Source organism: Serinus canaria, chromosome 3 (genome assembly GCF_022539315.1).
Source record: "Serinus canaria isolate serCan28SL12 chromosome 3, serCan2020, whole genome shotgun sequence".
In the NCBI taxonomy this organism is placed as follows: domain Eukaryota; kingdom Metazoa; phylum Chordata; class Aves; order Passeriformes; family Fringillidae; genus Serinus; species Serinus canaria.
In genome coordinates this window covers 23,115,583-23,135,187 of record NC_066316.1, presented here as the reverse complement: position 1 = coordinate 23,135,187, position 19,605 = coordinate 23,115,583, and the positions used below count along the sequence as shown (strand labels likewise).

Sequence of the window (19,605 nt, the reverse complement as noted above, 5' to 3'; positions counted from 1 at the left end):
TGTGCACTTCAGGCTGGGTCTGTGAGGGAGCTCAGCCTTGCCAGGGTTTCAGGAGCATTTAGGACAGTCTGAAGGTGCACTGAGAAGCAGCAGATTCTCTGTAGACCTGCACATACAGCCAAGGAAAACACCTGGCAAAATGCTGCCCAAACCACAAATCAGCTAACACTTTTGGGGGGGCTGAAAGCTTTTTGACCCTAAAGGGCTCCTTGGTCTTCCAGAACAAGCCTGCACACATAACCTATCGCAGAGGCTTCTCAGTTGAATTTGCACAAGCTGAAGTGATGGATCAGCAGATCTTTGTCTATTCTGGCCTCTATAATGGCTTCTTCAGTTCCAGATGCTAAAGATTAATGGGTTAATCTGGAAATTAACCTGTAACAGCTCTAGACAGTCTTATTGTCATCAGGGTCTGTAAGGGAGGAAAAGCCATCTAATGAAAGTTGGCCTACAGATAAGTGGGGCTTTATGCCTTTCTCTGGACTTTGCCTCACAAAATAATAGCAAATACTGAAAGTAGATGTATTGGAGTCAGGAGTCCACTGAGTTATCCTGCTGGCCTCACAAGAGACAGAGGTATTCCACATTAGAAAAGGGAGGTGGAAACACCCTTGTCCCATTCCCAGAAATGCAATAGACCTTGATAGGATCTCCATCCTGGGCTAGACTGAATAGACTTAAATTCAATTTGATTTATGGCATGTGAAGATGGCTGTAAACCTGATAGGCCTTTTCCCCACTGCACACTCCAGTGCTAAGGACATTTTGCTAGTATCAAAAATTTTCAAGAAGTAGTTCTTTTACAAGATTATATGAATGCCTTTCGTCCATCTGTCCCCCACATAACTGCTAAATGAATGCTCTTGGACTTGATCCTGGCCTACCTGCCAGGAAGAGCTGGATAGAAGCACTTCTCTCTTGGAAGATTGTTTTTCTCTTTATCATAAGACACTTTGCTCCTAGAGTGTGCAACTATAAAGTATTGTGCCTTTCAGCACATGCCAAACAGCAACAGAAAAAAAAGGTTCTGTTGTCACATTAATTTTGCTGTCGCTAGGAACAGAAGTGTCATTTTATCTTCAGGATCCAGGTAATACATTTCACTTGGAAATCCACAGTTCATTTGTGTTTAAAAAATCATGTTTCTTTTTCAAAGCACGTGGCATAATATCATTGTGCTTCATGTATACTCACTACTTTTGGTAACATTTTACTATTTTTACTATATTAGCTAATCTGTTGAAACAGCTTAACATGGGTACTGAAGCATCCTCAGCACTCAGACAGCCTCAGCTGGCAGTGATGTGCAGTGCCAGCAGAGCAGCTGGTTCTGCAGGGAAAACAGCCACAGCCTGAGCCACAGAAATGAAGTGCTTCTTTCAGTCCTGAAGGTGTTACGCCCTTAAGCAAAATTGTGGCAGAGACTTCTTTCACATTTCATCTTCCTGCATGCCCTCCATCCTCCTTTTACACCCCTCATCTACCATCTGTCCTTTTGTGTCCTACCATCATGATGACCATGACACGCTGCCAGGGTGCCACAGTGTGTGCCATCGCCCTTCCTATTTGTGCAGGGGAAGCAGGGAGCTGGTTCAGAGCCACAGCATGAGCTAAGGCCGTATTACACAAAGTAACCAGCTGGCTGCTCTGTGGTCCCTCCGGAGCCCTGTGCCAGTTGTGACCCCCCACACCTAAATGACTTTTCCAGCTGCCTGTAGCTCAGATTGCCGCAATGGAGTGATCTGGTGATAAGAGAGTTATGGCTGAAGCAAAGAGGTGAAGGTGATTTCTAGCCTGCATTTGACTTGTGTCCTTTCATTGCCTTCTTGAGCTAAAGGCGTAGCCAGAGGTGTAGCAAGTGCGATGGCTGCTTACTCCTGCCAGGAACCTCAACAAAAGAGGTTTCTTAAGTCTTATCACAAAAAAAACCCCAAAACCAAATGGGTCAGTCACATCAGGGAAAGGTTTAAACTGCTGTGAGGTAAAGGATTTCATCTGGTGGTGTACTCAGTGAATAGAACTCTCACACAGAGGCCTCCCAACGGGACCTGACCTTTTACATTGTCCATCCCTTGCTTTGCAACCTCTGTGACAGGGGCTGCCCTCGCTTTCTGGAGGTCACCATTTGGGCTCCTCAGTACTGGTATGAGCTTTTCTACAGCTGCACGAAGCACCCCAGAGGCTTTTCCTGGCAGGGTGTGCAGAGCCTGTTAAAATATCATAGCCAGGAAAGTGTTTCAAAGGATCCTGCTGGAAATGTTAGGAGATGCGAATCTTCCACATCCCATATAACAGCCAAGCTGCTCAGTCACAACTACTTGGAATACACAGTAATTTCCTGTGTTTTTTCAATCTCACTTAAACTTCTCTGACAGATGGGGAAAGATGACTAAACCAAGGGAGTTTACAAAAGTTCGTCTTGTGGTGTTTGCAAACTGTCTCTGTGAGGTCCATTTTCTCTAATGTAAACACAGCCGTGGCTGGGTGCCGAGTGCCTTTGCAGCAGCTAATCCTGCTCAGCTTAAGGCTGCTAAAACAAGGAGTACCCAGGCAGCCAGTCCACTCTGGGGGCTGAACACGAACCAGCCCTGGGGCTGAGGGGTGTTAGGGGAGACCTTCCCTTTCTGGACTTTAAACAGTGTGAAGCAAAGAGCAGCTGTGGCTCTAAGAGCAGACCAAGTTTACTATGCCAGGTCAGAGGCTTTCCAAGGAGCCTTGGGTCAGGTGTGGAAGGTTAGATAAAACTCCAGGGTAATAACAATGTGAAAGCAATTGCCTTTGGAGCTGTAGTTGGCCTATTGTTGCTCTCCCTAAAAATCACTGCCAGGAAGGGAGTGTGCCTTGGGGATAGGGGAATTTCAGTTCCTTGGCTTTGCAGAAGTGGTGCAGAGCATGCAAAGCATTTTCACCAGCTCCAGCTGAAAGGCCAGGTAGGCAAATGTTTTAACTTCTTTTATTGCTCAAGTTCCCCTTGCTGAGGAATGCAGGTTGTGTGAGGAGGAGCCATAGATGGGTGGTCTGTGTACACTCAGAAGTATGCATGAGCAGAAAACCCCAAACACCAACAAAAACCCCAAAGCAGAGAGATATTGAATTTGAAAAGTAACTCATCTTCTATAGCTAGTGATTCTTCTCAATTAATCCAGCATCACTCTCCAGTTTACTGTGGAGAGCATTTATTCTGTCATACTGGCATTGCAGCAGGACAATAAATGGTCTGTCTGCTCAAGGTCAGTCCATTTACAGCTACCTCCTGCAGTGGTGCTTTCCCTGTGGAATACCCCACTAGGCTCATCCTTCTGTCTGCAGCTGTGTGTCTGCCCTCTGAAACCACTGGAGGCTCAGGTCCTTGCAGAGGAGGATGATGGACTGTCAGTAGCTGCTGGTCTTCTCTCCTCCATCATACTGGCCTGTAGCTGCCACAGTTGCACTCAGCAAGATCAGAGGGACCCCACAACATCCTTCTACCACGCCCTCACTGCCTTATATTTCTGATACAGTATTTTCCCTTGTGAACTGTGGCTGGTGTCAATGGTCTCTAGCAGTTTGTTGGCTGGTATTTCAGAGATTTTTGCAGCTGGGTGATGGGTAATGAGACCCTTAGCTGGCATGAGATGATGATGTGCCACTGATTTTTGGAGAAATTGTGCCTGGTCCTATAGGCTCACCACCCACACCTTTAGTAATTGTTGCTTTTGTCCTTTCCTCATTTTCTTAATCAGAATAAGTTTTGAAAGACAATCCCTCTCTTCCACCCCACATTTTGTGGGACTGGCTAGTCTGTATTTACCTCTTTTAGTAAGGAAAAACCTCTGCCTGTGGGAGTTGAAGTTGTGCAGCAAATTGTTTTCAAATCCAGTTTTATTCTCAAACTCCAAAACAGTTTGTGTCTCTCAGTGTATGAGTAAAATCTGTGCTCTATTCCTTCATAAATGCTAAAAGCCCTTGTAATTATTTTTCCTACTCCATCCATTGCTTTTTCAGGGCAAAATCCTCTGTACTTTGGTCTATGAGCAGGTCTCACTTACCAGACTCCTCATCCTCTTAGTGATATGGCTGCCATGGGGCCAATTATTTCTTTGAGTACAGTAGTGTGGGCTTAGCTGTAAATGCAGTTGTCCTTTATCTTTCTTACAAACCATCAGACAGTGAACATAAAGCTAAGTGTTGCTGCATTCTAAGTATAATGTACTTTCAGCATTGTTTTCTTCAAACTTATCTTCTCTGAGTCTTCAACAAACATTGCTAAAGCCACCTGCATTTCCCAATTACTGTTAGTATTGTAATTAGCATTAGCCTGAAAATAAAATTTGACTAATTGTTAAATCTTGAGCAGCCTATGTTTTACCTGTGGAGGCTGAATATGTATTATTCCTTCTTTGACCCCTTCCTCTGTCTAACAGATTGGTTTCTGGCTTACCAGCAGACTAACTGGAATGATGACAAATCTCATTTTGTCTTTTCTGAAAGAAGTAAGACACACAGTGCTAATGCAATCCTGTATCTCCATTGAAAGATTGCTCCAATACTGAAACTTTAAAATAACCTGTATAGGCATCACAGGCATGAAGAAAATCTTAAAATACAAGTAGGGCATAAGCTACTGTCAGATCGTTTTCCTTACTCTGCATGCAGGCTGAGACAAGGATTTTCATTGTATGAATTTATCCACCCTTTGGAAGTGCCTGTTTGCTAATACTGAGGCTTAAAGATGACAGTGTAATGTCAGCTTTTGAGGTATTTCACCTGTGACCATTATAAATAAGCCATTCAGCTATCAAGCTTGCCCTCCATTCCCAGTGATCCTCTGAGCCTCTCAAGCTGCTGGTGGACCCCCGTAGTACCCTTACAGCTGCTAAAGCTCCTTTTCCCCCTTTGAATATTTCCATATGCTATCAGTATCCATATTTCTAAGCTCTAGAAACACAAGGACATGACAAACTGTCTTTTAACTGAATATCATCATAAATAATGGAAAGGCAACCAGGCTGATAATTTTATTCTTTTAATTGTGAATAGAGGAAACCGTTTCTTAAAAATTACTATTATTTGGGAACCTAATTTTAATTTATATAATGTAACCCCAGAATTTTCTGGCTGTCATGAATCTGACACCCATGCACTAAAAATCCTTCATGATCACACAGCCCTACCCTGGTGGGTGCCAAAATCAGAACCTCGGCAGAGCCTCTGAGCTTCCGCTGGATGTTTTCCCACACTGCCTCATTTTTCCCCTTTGCACAGAAGTGCTGAGAAGATGCATGTGGAGGGGGATGGTACCTGAGAGAGAAATGTAAATCATAGCAACCTGACTGTCAAGAGGGTATCACTTTTTATTTCCTAGCTCATGTTCCCAGCAACAGTGGAGCTGCAATATTAAATTGTTTTGTTTTACCTCTCGGCTTGGTTTACCGCTGCCAGAATAGTTGCAGCCCCTCGAGCACAGAGGTACAGGGACCTTGCAACTGAAAGCTTGCCTGGAGGTTTTGTTCCCCTTTGATAGGTCGGGCTGGCTCTCATTGCAGGAGCAGCTGGAAAGAAATAATTAGCATAACAAAGAGCTATATTACAGTATTGCATTGTGCATTTGGAGCCTTCACATACCTTCACACGTTGGGTTACATGCTACATAAATCTGAATTCTGTGTAGAAATGGAAAAACACAAAGTGAAAAAGAACTCAACCTTTCAAGTGAAAATAACTGGAATACTCTAACTGCAAATGTAGAGCCCCCTCAGTGTTTTGGGCATAGTAGCCCTACTGCGAGTGCCAGTGGCTGTCCATGTGGCTGTTTGGAATGCGTGGCCAAGGAGAGCCATTCTCCCCGCCTGGTGGGGGTGCAGTTCTCCCTGGCATACAGGACCTGATGGACTGAGGTGGCAGTGACCCAGGCAGCCCAGCAGCTGCTTTCTGCCCCTCCCAGCCCAGAGGTGGCGGGTTACCAAGGAGAAGGCTGGGGTGCAAGTACTTTGTGTTTTGCTGTTTTCATTGTTGGTGAACAGCAAAGCTGTGCTGTGGGGGCTTTGGAGATCTGTATGGGTTTAGTTGCACAAGAGGTTACAAACCCTGCAGAAAGCTCCTTTACCTGTCCAGGTGCCTCCCTTGGGAGCTCCCAGGTGTTGTACCCTCTCTTCCTGTATTGCTCACACAAATCTGTCCCACGTGTCTATTACTGCCCCACGGCAGAGGCTGGATGGAGCCTACTAAGGGCTGTGGTGTTTGCAAAACCTGTGGCTCCTTCCCTGGCTCATTGGGAAATATACTTACATGCACCATGCCTGCCCAGCTGCCCACTCACTGCAGTATATTTTTCTCCTCCCTTTTTTTCCCCCCATTTTGACCGTTTCTTTTGCTGAGGAAAATTACCCATCCTGGGAGTTAGAAGAGAAAGGAGTAAAAGGAGCAAAAATTTCCCAGGGAAGGTTTTTCAGAGCTGATCCTCCCCTGGGTCCAATATCTGTCAGACGTGCTTGCAGCACGCAGCTGCATCATGCTGTCAGAAAGAGGGATTTAAAATCTAACCCACATATGCAACTCTTTCTCTTGCTCCTTTGGATTGAGAATCCCTGGCAGGGCAGGAAAGTAAATCCCATCCTAGGGAGGTTGGCTGTGTCAGCCCTGCAGGCAGCCTGTATTGCAGCAGGGAGCTGAAAGCTCCATCCATAGTGGTAGTCATTTCTGTAAAACCTGAATGTACTCTACCCAGATACTTGTATTTGGAATGACTCATCAAGCAAGGAGATGCAAATTGAACAAAGACCCTGGAAGATCCTTGTGTTCTGTCCTGGTTTTGTGTGAGATAGAGAGGTTGCTGTGCCTCTGCCTGAGGTAACTTGAGGGAAGAGCCAGAGGTGGACTTCAGGGACAAGAACAGAGCACTGCAATAGCACTTGAGAGTTCTTAAAAGGTTGTGGTAGTTTAGGAAGAAAACTTTCAAACAGTCACTAAGGACACAATATTGTTCAGGCTTTATGGCTGTGATTGTGATAATAAAATTTATCAGAGAAACAAATTTGTCAAAACTAATGAGACTTTTTACGTTTAAACCACACTGGCATCATGTTGTGCTTTCCTTCACAAGCAATGTCTAAAACAAGAGTTGTAGTTGAAAGAGACTGGTGAGGAAAAAATAACACAGATCTATTCTTTTGTTTACTTGGTGCACTTGACAGCCCTGAACACAATCAGGTTCTCTGCTTTGCCTGTACAGTCTGTCAGTCAGTTTTCTGACTTTTGTTTGAGCCTTTACATAGCAGCAGAGAAGACAGAACTGGATTTTATAAGGAAAATATGTCCATGGAAACACAAAGGGTGCTGATGAATTCAGAGGTAGGGAGTGTCATTGGGTGATACTTTGCATTCATCCATTTCAGGAGAGAAAAAATTCAGCAGACTGTTGGGGTTGGGGTTTTGGGGTGGGGTTATGGGTTCTTTGGTATGGTTGTGTTTTTGAGGGGTTTTTTTGTTGTGTTATTTTTTTGTTTTTTTAATTTTTTTTTTAAGCAAAGACTGCTTGTTTGCAGTCTGAGAGCATAAAACACCACACATAAGCACTAACAAAATGTTAAAAAAACAAGAGTTGAAAAAACCAAGAATCTCAACTAAGCTCCTGGCAGGTGTGGGAGCCACAGGGCTTTATTCCTGCCCTCACAGTGTACAGTCACAGATCCTGGGACAGTCTTCTTTGTTCATGATAAATACAGTGTGTCCCACATGTGAAAAATCTTTTTCCTAGGCTCTGCAATGCTAGTTACTCTGAGTCTTACAGAGGCACCACCAGCTCTGTTTCCTCTCAACCTGTTTCTAGCACTTCAGAAACTCTGTTGTTCCTTTCTATAGCAACCATGTAGCTTCATTAGCCACATCCATCTACAGTGCTCATTTCCTACAGCTCACAGTACTTAGATGGAAAAACAGGCTCTATGACTTCTCTTATCCTAACTGCACCCTTTCATAAGAAGTGTGGTCAATTTAGCCAAACCATGGAGCATGTCAGACTGAGCAGAAGAGAGCATGTATACCTCCAGTGATATCAGTAATCTGGCGCAGGGGCAGACTGTTTGGGCAAGGCTTGTCAGAGGAGATCTGGTGGGCCACATACCACACTGGGACACCCGTGCCATTATTTCCTCCTGGCAGAGATTAACTGAAGAAACAGAAATTGTGCAGGATTGAAAAGTTTTTGAGGTCAGTGAAAGCAGTTGGCTGCAGTGCTATAAACCCTTGATGCTTGCCAGACCCACTGTACTTCCTGCAGGCCAGAACTGCAGAGGTCTGTAAGGCATGAAAAACCTTCCTTGAGAAATGGGAGATTAGAAAAACCAGAGAGGTTTGTATGTGGACTTTATGGTAGGTATATCTGTATGCATCTTCTTGCACCTCCAAGGCTTGGCAAATATTTGCAACTGCTTGGTGGTTGCCAAGCCTGTACATTATGAAGGACCTCTGTGCCTAGCCCCATGTGTGGCTAAGTGGTCTTCTCTGACTGTCCATTTGTCCTGGAATCTGACTTGCCCAAGACATGAAGATTCTGCTTGAAAGATCTGCTTATGTTTGAATGACACTTACTGGGGAAGAAACAGCTGCCTTATAGCACTTACATGGTTGTCTGGGGAAAAGCTGCAGGCTTGCTAAGGCTCCCAGAACGGCAGCAACACAGCATCCAAAGCTGACTGCTCTGACGGGAAGATGCATCTTTGTCAAAGCTGCAGGTGACCCATGCATCAGCCCTCCTGCCCCTGGTTCTGCTCATCCTAAATTCTCTCTGGTGCACAGAGGCTGTTAAGGGGCATCTACCTTGCCTTGGAACCTGGGAAATGGAGATGATTTGTGGTGTCTGAACTATAGCCTAACAGTTTTTCTTTTTTTTTTTCTTTGCATCAACACTGCTTTGACTCAAATTCTTTCAGACTCTACATCGTTGAACAAGAACTGCTGCCAGAATTTCTGCTTTGAAGCAGAGGAGAAACACCTCCATAATTTGCTTAGCCAGTGCCAAAATATGGAGGAAGTCTGCCACGGTGCATGCCCTGATCCTGCTTTGGGGGAATCACTTAGAGCTGTTCCTGTTTTGACAGAGCTCATTTACCTCTCCCTAACTGCTGTAATCTCTTAAGAGTGCAATTGAGGTTGTTAATGAGAGTACCTTCATAAAGAATTTCCATATGCAAATTCCCAGTCTGAACTTTACTACAACAAAGTCTGTGTTTCTGGAATACATTTCTCTGCACCCACAACCATCATCTTTTATTCTCTGTGCACCATACCCTCCACTACCTGCTCCGAGCTGCTTTCCACAAGCTGGAAGTTGTGAGTGTGAGTCTAATTTCACCCTTCAGTAAGCAGGGAATTCAGAAAATTTTCAAGTGCTGGGATCAACACCAGGCACTCACATCTGTGATGGCTTTTGGAGCTAAAGCTGTGTGTGTAGCTGCTACACCGTCCTTTGCTCTGAGTGGGAACCTGAAACCTCTGCGGAGCCGCCTGCCCACAGGCAGCGGGAGGCTCTGTTTGGAGTGCCCGAGGGAGGCTGGGTGTAGCTTGTTGGAGAACATGCACATGTGTGCACACATTCTGTGCTGGGCTGTTTCCTGGAGCCCTGGCCTTGTTCTGTCTTGTCTCTGGGCTCCTTAACGCGAGGGTCATTAGGACTGCTCACTCTGGCATTTGTTCAGCCACATCCTTCTCTGTATTAGACAATGTCTACCTTGTTGTGTTTGATCCTGATCCAGCAGAAAATCTTCCATTAACGTGACTTCAAGAGAGGAACGTATTTTTCCCATCCTTGGTCTCTTGGGGTTAAAGGCGGTGTGCTACTTTGTACATTATGACCAAATCAAACTTCCTTTCATCAGCACCAGCTGAGGTGCTTTATGCCTAAGCTGGGGATGCAGAGTAAAAATCTCAGGGATCCAAGTCAGAACAGGAACTGACCTGAAGTCATCATGCAGCTTCAGGTTGAATCTGCATCTATCTCCTGCTGTACTAAGCTGTCACAGATGATTATCTCAAGAAAGCCTTTCTTGTATCTTTATATTTCATTAATTGGTGGGTCCTCTCAAGCTGGAAATTAAATGCTCAGTCAAACAGCAGAAATTCAATGTCATCTCTCAAAGAAAGACTAGATTGATTTAACAAAAGTTGGAGAGGGCATAGCAGACATGGAAGTGTGCTCTTTAGTCTCTGCTGATCTTGATCTTGGGAAATGAAAACAGAAAAACAGATGTGAATTTATGAAGTGACATAAGGGTGGAAAACAGCAACACAAAGACACAGTGGGAAAGAGGACTATTTAAGATGGCTCTTGGCTATGGAATGGAGCAAGATGAAATTAAGTAAATATCAGCAAGATCTGCTACAGTGTTGGAACAGCCTCCAGAAAAAACCTGGGAGAGCCTTCATTTGAGCCACTCAACTAGCCCGAACAAGGTGCTGGAAGAGAGGCACTACAGTGAACAATTCTGCAACTGCCATAGGGCTGCAATGATCTAATAGTTCTTTTCCATCTTTAATCTCTGTGATCCTACAGTTAATCATCACATATTCATTGTGAAATCTCTGCTCAGACCATTCGTTAAGCCTCTATGTAACTAGTGAAAATTTTATACTCTCTAGAAGAGGACAAATATAGGAGTTTTTATCCAAGATTACACCAGCCAGTGGGCTTGGAGCCATAATTTTGCAGGCAGAAATTTGGATCTAGGTCTAAATTTTGTGTCGCTACAATGGGCAGATACGAAACACAGCTTCTTTCTTTCTGTCTTGTGCCACTGTAGTAGCTGCTGCCAAGAAATATAGATAGTAAATCAGAGATGGGTGCTTTTCTCAGAGCAGTGGCAGCAGCTAGCAGTTGCAAGGAGCTTTGGACTTTTGAATGTAAGGATGTGAATGGAGGTTGTTTTTTCCTTATGCTTTTTTTCCCTTACATCTTTTCCCCACCATTTCAAATGTAGAGGATGGGTCTTGGGTGCAATGAAGACAGAGGTGGCTAGAAGAGAGTTTATACCATTTGGAGCTAGAGAAAATGCTACCTCAGATTTGTGACCTGCAAAGTATTGAGAAGGAAGGGGCAGCTGTGATCCAGGAATTTGGTTTTGTCATTCTGAAAGATGATTATGGTTCTGTAATCAACCCCGTGGTAGGCTTGCACAGCAATTACTTCTGCAATTACTTTTACATCACCCTGCTGGTTGTAAACTTTAGCATATCCCAGAAATAAGAGTGAGTTTTGGGCTGATGGGTTCCCAAGCAATAAACTGTCAGATGAGCTGTGCCCTGTTGCTCTTCCTCAGCTGTGGAGCAGGTGCAAAGGAAAGCAAGTAGCACTGCTGTACCTCCTAATCAAAGGCTCATTGCTGGATGTTGCCTGTAAATTGGAGAATGTGGTGATGGCAAAAGGGCTGCCAACAGTGGACTGAAAGGACATAGGGGGGAAGAGAAATGTACTGGGTCACACAACTGAGTCATAAATTGAAACATTTCTCTGAAATTTGCTGCCTTCCTTCTCTGACTTCAGTCATGGACAAGTAACTTCTCATTAGAATTTCCATTTCCCTCCTTTATTTCACCACCAGCTTCACATCACTCTTCCTTTGGTTTTCTTTAACCCGATCTTCTCCCTGATAGTCTTTTTCCACATGCATGCACTAGTCCTTCTGCAGCCACAGTAGCAAAGAGGCCTGCCCTGCTCTTAACCAAAACTTTCTGAACATTTTTATTAATTATTCCTTTTTACTTGAAACATTACTAGAGGGTCCTGACAAACAAATTGGGTAACTCTGGCTTCCCTTGCAAACTTAGCATTCCATGTTCACTCCATGCAGGACATATAAAGAAGCCAGGTTTTTCCATAAAAGTTGATACTTTGTGCTCCCCACAGTGGATATGACAGGATATGGTTTAACAATGTGCGAATGTCTTGATGATTTTTTGCATCCACATAATGCTCATTAGTAATATGAGCAGTTCCTGGGTATGAACAGATGAGCTTCTCATGGGCTTTTTCACTGTGTCAAGCATGGAAAGCAGAAGATGGAGGAACAGGAAGGAAGCAGTTTTGCTAGTAAAGACTGTAATTTTGAGTTCAGATCGTTTTGTTTTCACACAAAAACTTCATGAACTGAAGTTTTCAAGTGGGTTTTGCATGTGGGTTCATTTTCTTGCCAATGTTTCTTTTTGGGTGCAAAGGGGGGAGCTGAGGCAGATGTGTTTTGAGACACAGTGCAATGCTGATAATACTGTCCACGTTCCCCAGCTCCTGACTCGTTGTTGGTGGCTCCAGGAGGAAGAATAAGCAGTTGGTTACCCATGGACTACTTCAGGACTGACTGCACATCGTTCAATACATGAACCATGCATGATCATTCTGATCTGCAGATCATCTGATAAAAGGCCAGAAAGCAACTCTGCAAAAATAGAAGAAAGGAAAAAAAAAAAAAAAAAAAAGGAAGAGCTTTGCCTTACTGAGCCTTAATCATAGCCCAGAACACTTAGTGGGGAGGTCAGATGACCCATAAAATACCCCACAATTCAGTTATGCCTGGGACTAGAGTAAACTGAGATCAGCAATAAAACAGCTTTTACACAAGGAGGGTGGATGCTGTAACATGCCAGGGTATTTTGTGAGCAGTGCCTTTTGGGGTTGTGTTATGGCAAGTTACGTTTTGCATGGGCATATATCCAGAGATGATCTTCCTCTGGCATTTCTTCTTTTTATGTTAATACATTTTCTGCTATGTTTAGCCACGGAGCAGAGGCAGTTTGTGTGCCTTCTTGGTGTTCTTAAGCAATGGAATTAGAAGTCAGGCTAAAGGAGTCCTACGTAGAAAGGGCAGAGGAGTGCATTAGTGCAGTAGTGCTGCATCTGCCAACAGATACACTGGTTAGAAAAAGTTGTGAGCTAAAACCCATCACAATATTTTGGACTATTTTGAGCCCAAGAAGGGATGCCTTTATACAATCTTACCAATTATACTGTGTCTTACTGCTCTGTGCCATTTCTGATTTCTTTAATGATCCTTCTCTTCAGTGGATGTTTCCTGGAATGCTTCAGGAAATATCCTGTCTTATTTAAGAAGGTTGGCTCTGGGTAGGAGGCAGAGATAGCCTTCCTCTTGCCAACTAACTAACTTCCAAACCCACAAATTCAACCTCATGATGAGCGCGTGTTGAAGTGGGGCTCTGTGTCCAGGGCAATCCTCTGATAATGGCCCAATTCATCAGGAAGCAGCAGGAGCAACAGGAGCACCAGGTCCAGGCTGCAGTGTCAGGGTAACTGTTCTCTTCTTGTCCTTATTCTCTCCTGTCTCTCCTGCTGTTGGTCCAGTTTGGATTGCAGTGGGCTGACCATGGCCATCTGTCAGATGCCCATCCAGCCATCCCCTTGCTCCCCTTCTCAACAGGTCAGTGGGAGAAAATAAGATTAGGAAAAGCTCATGGGGCAAGATAAAAACAGGACTATCACTTACCAGTTACTGTTATAAGCATAGCAGACATGGGGACAATTAATTGATACTCTATTACAATATATTGGATAATGCAGAAAAAAAAAATAAGACAAACCAGTACCTTCTCCCCCTCATTTTTCACAGGCACAATTTCACTCCCAACTTCTCTGCCTTTTTCTTCATAATGTGGTGCAGGGGGTGGGAATTGAGAGTTGTGTTCAGTCTAGAACAGTTCCGCTCAGACACACATTCTTCCTCATTCCCTTGCTCTGGTGTGGGTTCTCTCCATGACCTGCAGTGCTGCATGGGCGCCTCCACAGAGGAATCTCTGCTTTGGCATCTATGCCCCCTCCTTCTCACACCTGGGTATCTGCAAGGTACCTTATCATTTTCCTCACACCCTTTCCCTGAGTTGCCACCATTGTGTCTGTGGAGTTCAGCTGTACCCTGGGATGGGTCCGCTGGGGGGAGAGGGTTGTTTGAGGGGGACCTTTGACAACTGCGTGCATGGACAGGGTCAGAAATCCTTGTCCTTCAGAGGTCACAACTTGCCACCAAGTCAGTCCCCCTCTGGTTTCTCCCGGTCAGCTGTTGCCCATGCTGTTGTACCCCAGGGTACCCCAGCAGTCAGCGGGGATTTCTCAGACCTGGGGCAAAGAAGGGAAGGTGGTTTTTTTGCCCAGGGTGAAAAAAAATGGCAGCAAGAGAGGAGCTCTTGCGGGGAGAAGTATTTCAGGAGAAGGCAGGGAGGAGGCACGTGTGCCTGGAGGAAGGCAGGGACTGAGGCGTGCTGGATTTCCTGACGCTGTGGGATGTGGGAAGCACTGCGGGTGACAGACTTGGACGAGCGTGAGGAAAGGGCCCAGCACGTCGTGGGCACCGGCCCAGGAGGAGTGTCGGCCCTGCCGCGGGAAGGGGCCCTCCCGGCCCTGAGCAGCCACGGCAAGGTGTGTCACAGCTCCCAGAGCCGGCGAGGCTGGCAGGGAGCCTGGCTGGCCTTGCAGGGCAGGGCCCGCCATCCCCGCCTGTGCGAGCCCAGCACGGCCGGGGCTCCCCGGCTCCTGCAGAGCCTGTGCCCACACCCGGGCCGTGCTGCTGTCCTGCCTGCAGCGACCCAAAGCACCAAATACCTGTTCACCAGCCTGTCTTCTGACTGTGTTAGCACCCAATACCTGCTCACCAGCCTGTCTTCTGACTGTGCTAGCACCAAATACCTGTTCACCAGCCTGTCTTCTGACTGTGCTAGCACCAAATACCTGTTCACCAGCCTGTCTTCTGACTGTGTTAGCACCAAATACCTGCTCACCAGCCTGTCTTCTGACTGTGTTAGCACCAAATACCTGTTCACCAGCCTGTCTTCTGACTGTGTTAGCACCAAATACCTGTTCACCAGCCTGTCTTCTGACTGTGCTAGCACCAAATACCTGTTCACCAGCCTGTCTTCTGACTGTGTTAGCACCAAATACCTGTTCACCAGCCTGTCTTCTGTGTTTTACGTAAGAAATGCACAGCTTTGCTTTTTTTTCCTTCCTAATTAACGATTCATCAAGACAGCTGCAGCTGAGTTTAAAGTAACATGTTAACTTGGGCTGCTGCTGAAGTTTTGCAGATGGTTGCGTTTTGTAACAGATACCAACATGAACCAAACTTGGATCCAAATACCTCCCAGCTTTTAGAGCTGCATCCTTTATGTTGAGAACGCTTCTACTTAATCATTAGTAAACTAGAATATTAAAAATGGCATCAAAGTGTGGCCATGAGCAAGAGGTTTTGTCAGAGTGGTTTAACCTTGGCAGTTTCAGAGCCAAAGCTTTGCATAAAGGAGAAATTCTAGGGTAAATGTAAATAACACACGTCTGGAGGATTAGCTGTCTCTTGTCCAGAAATGCCACACCTTGTAATTAAAGAAGAGGCTGTTAGTATGTGACATAGGAATGCAGAGGGTGTGGACCATCTCAGATTTACAGGCTATCAGGTTTATGAAAGAGACTAAATACTGTTTAGTGTTACAAAGGTGGTAAGACCTTTGTTCAGCGTTGCCCTAAAACCTGGCAAGCCTCTGATGGGAAAACACTTTGCAAGTAAGATCTTGCTAGAAAAAAACATCTGTAGGAAAAATTCAGTAGGGAAACTCCAGCAGCTTCTGAAATGACTGCTTTTCTTCATGCACTGCAACAGGATAATGATGTATAGGCTGAATGTCAATGTGTGTGTGCAAGTTGCCTACTGTGAACTGGAAAGTTTGACTGAGTATTTTAATTTAACTTTACAAGTATCCATTAAAATCAAAGTACGTGAGTCAATTTTAGTGCCAAAATAAGTGCAAGAGAAGCATTTCAGTAAGTGAAAAACAGTATCTGTGATGCAGATCTGAATGCAAGCACAGAGCTGAGGAAATAATTTTGGTCTTGTCCTTTGCAGTGAGCTGCTATACCTCAGGATATTTATAGCTTTGTAGAATAATGAATATTAACACTTGTCATGTCACATCCAAAGTGTCATGTTAAAAAAGGGATTTGAACTCTAGAGATTAATGCAGTAAAAATTATGACAACACTTGGTTCAATGAAAGAAAGGCTTTGAGTTAACCATAAAAGGCTCAAAATGGAAAAGGTTTGTCCCCCCCTCCCCCTCCAAGACCACCATGGTGACTCTCTGCTTCCCAACTTTGTGTACACATCTCAGATCTGGGTAAGGCTCCAACACTCTTCTACAGGTCAGTTGTGACATCTGTCATTAAATCTGGTGAGTGTTACCTTGGGTTTGGTACTCGTGCAGGGGCTGGAGAAGAGAATCAAATGTGTTAACCAGGTACCAGGAAATAATCAGAGACCTTCACTTGCACAGCTGTGTTCACAAGAAGTTTTCATCAGGTCTCCTGCAATGAAGGCAAACTGAAGAGACTTTTGATTGCCTGACTTTTTTGCCAGGAGGATATGCTTTTTTTTCATTCTTGCTTGGGCAAAAGTTTCACTTTTCTGAAAGAATCACAGAAATCCCCTTCTCTAAAGGCAATTAGACTTTAAATGGGATAAAGAAACATTAGCTACAGTGCTCTGAGTGAAGGGGGAAGCAGCTGATTCAGATATCTAGAGACTGGAGGGCACCATTATAATTCAAAGCTTGACCTTCAGTTGGATGGTGTTTCCCTAGTCCCACTAGGACTGGATTTGGTGGTATCAATACAGACACACCATTGTGAGACCAGATTTTGCCCAGCTGCTACACGGGCACAAAGAGCTGAGAAAGCTGCAGGGAGCCTCTTCGTTGTGTGTTCCTGGACAGCGGCCAACCTACCATCAAAGGTTGCTCATTCCTTGAAAAAGCATGGGGCTTGCTCCATCCCCCAGCAATGCCATGACTGAAAGGTGTTCCAAGAGAGTTGGAAAGACTATTTCCAGTGCCCTAGTTTGTGGGCTGGAAAGGGAAGTCTGCCGTGACACAGAAGATAAGCAATGCCTGAATGGGAGGGTGTGGAAAACCATCTCTCAGGGACAAGCTGTGAAGCATGATAGAGCTTTTAATGAGTGAGCTGTCATCAAATGTCTAGTAATCTTTAGTAGTGTGTTTCCTTATGCCTTTGATTTTTGCATGCATTTGCAAAAACTCCTGAAATTCATCCTTAAGCTGGTCTGCCTCTGACCAGCACAATTCTTTGTGTGTCTGTGTAAGTTTGCAGCGAATACACCCCAATTCTTATGTAAAAATTCCTTGGGAAAATCCAGGAATGACTGCATAACTGATTTGGTATGGCACTGGGCTTTAATTGTTTTCAGATTTCAGTTTTCAAGGCCAAGAAACCAGAACCCTAAATAATGTTTCATTTCTATCCCTCTGCAAACAGAGTCTCTGTGGAATGCACAACTGTAGCACTCAGCACTGGATATAGAAAAGCACTTCCAGTGTCCTGCAGATGTCTGCTCAGTAGCTTCCATATGGCCAATTACTAGTTATTGGACCAGACTCTGCTCATGCCTGTGCAATTCTGTTGCAGTTGGCGAGGAGGTAACGCAATCACAGCTCGATATGGCCCATTGGGTCAAATAAACTCTCTGCATACTTGAGTGGGGGTTTCAAGTTGAATAATGTTGCTGGAATAATTTCCATCCCTCGCTCATGCTGGTGCAGCCCTGCCTTCCAGAGCAATTGAAATGCTTATGGGTTTGGGAATAGGTTAAGGGGCTTCTGAGTGCTGGGCAAGGGTGGGAACTCTTGGATGTTCCTGGCACAGGAGAAAACTTTATTGGCCCAGTGCAATAAACTGGTGGTCTCAGTGAGGCAAAGAACCAGCTAATTATAGAAACAAAGTCTTCCTCCAGAAACTGTTCTCCCTGTCAAAGCTGAAATATTTTGGCAGGGGCAGCTTCCTCAATGTCTCTCAAGCTCTGTATTTTTTGTGGCTTAAGAGAGCACTGCATTCACTCAGGCGTTTGAGCCACCTAATTCCATTCTGTTTTCTATTTATAATATTTTCCATGTTGGGTTTTTTGTGAGACTTCTGTGTGTATGTCTGAAATGAAGACCAGAATTTGATTTTAGACTCTGCAACCCAGTCTTGCCAGTACTGGCAGTACTGGTGTCTGCACAGCCTGGGTCCATGCCCACTTGGTTTCATGCTAGTGGCACTAAGATTTGAGGAGGATATGTTTTGTGATGGTGCTGAGTGATGGCTGGAAATTATTTCATACATTCAAAACCCCATTTTGAGATACTTTTGGTGTAAATTTGCTGGCTTCAGGTGAGTTGCACCTGCCTGGTTCAGGTCAGGCCCAACCTAACAGATACCTGAATGTCCTTTGGAGGATACCCTGAGCTTTACAGATCCTCCATATTTAATCAAAAACTTTTCAGTAAATCAAAGTTTTGTTCATTTAGAAAAGAGGAGTTTGACCTAAAGTTTTTAGACAGGTACTGCAGTTAAAGGAGAGTTCAAGCAAGGCATTAGGATACTGGCTAGATAAGGCAGAAACACAGTGATGCTAACTTATCCACTTTTGCAGTACAGGCAGTGGCACACATAAATAAGAAGACTTGTTCTTTTGGCTACCTTGTTTTGGTTTGCAATTTGCAAATCATATTTGCAGCTAAGCTAATTTGGAAATGGCAGGAAACTCCAATCTAGTTACGAAGAGACACTTGCCATCTGCAGTCTAGCAGTACTTGCCAACTATATGTTTAGGACACAGCAGTCTAGGCAACAGTGGTATCATCTGACCCTAATATATCTATTTCTCAGTTTATGGTGTTGTAAGCATGTCAACAGAGTAACTCTCAAACATGGCACATTTTGAAACAAGTAAATTATAGCACTAATCTAATCTAATGCCTGATTTTGTTTTTCTGACCTACTTAATTAAAAAAAAGCATCTAAAAATGGAAATGCTGTTTAGCTTAATGTGAAGACAGAACTAGCTTTTTTTTCCTCCCAACATCTGTGTCCAGAAAGGAAGAAAAATCCTGTTTTGACTGGCCTTCCTCCACCAGTCTTTTTTAATTTTTTTTTTATTTCTTGTCTAAAGCAAAGTAAGTTACATAAACATTCCACCTCTTTCCATAAATTGGCTGCAGTTTCTGAACAATAGAGTTACTGTGAAGAGAAGAAAACCACAGACACACCCCACAACTGTTGGTCACACAGCCAAAGAGAACTAAAGACACATTCTTTGAAAGTACCAAAAAGGAAATCCATGGTCTTAAGGCAAGACCTTTTATGTTATGTTTGGAAATGTTTCTCATTTCTCTCTTTCTTCCCCCACCCCCGCTTCTGCTTTAGCTTTCTTAGTTCAACATGTTGGAGGGAGTGAAATGGCTCTAGACAGAACTTTATTCTTTGTCAAGATGTGTTGATAGCATTTGTCAGTAGTCACTAACCTGAGATGGGATAGTGAAAGAAAACTGAAAAGTGGGATTTTAGAAAGAGGAAAGAAAACATGTTACTAATAATGCCTTTGAGGCTTCCACAGTATAAAAAAATACTTCACTTGCAAGAAGAGAGAGGCAAAGACAGAAATCTCCATTTAAAGCTGATAGTTCTCAGTTGTAAAAGTAATAATTCTCTTCAGAGAACAATAACTCTGTGGAAACGTTTGTTTGCCTCTCTGAAGCATCTCAACACGCTTTCCAAATGGGAATTGACCCCCATCACAGCCTGTGCTCCCCA

At 44.3% G+C, this 19,605-nt stretch overlaps 1 protein-coding gene across 1 annotated transcript in view; it reads left to right on the top strand.

Moving 5' to 3' along the window:
* Nucleotides 1-13,147: 13,147 nt before the first annotated feature.
* HHAT (hedgehog acyltransferase) overlaps nucleotides 13,148-19,605 on the top strand; it is a 183,027-nt gene continuing 176,569 nt past the window's right edge. The window contains exon 1 of the mRNA XM_050972690.1: nucleotides 13,148-13,269. The gene's annotated coding sequence lies outside the window, so the exon portion shown is untranslated. The remainder of the gene's footprint in view (nucleotides 13,270-19,605) is intronic.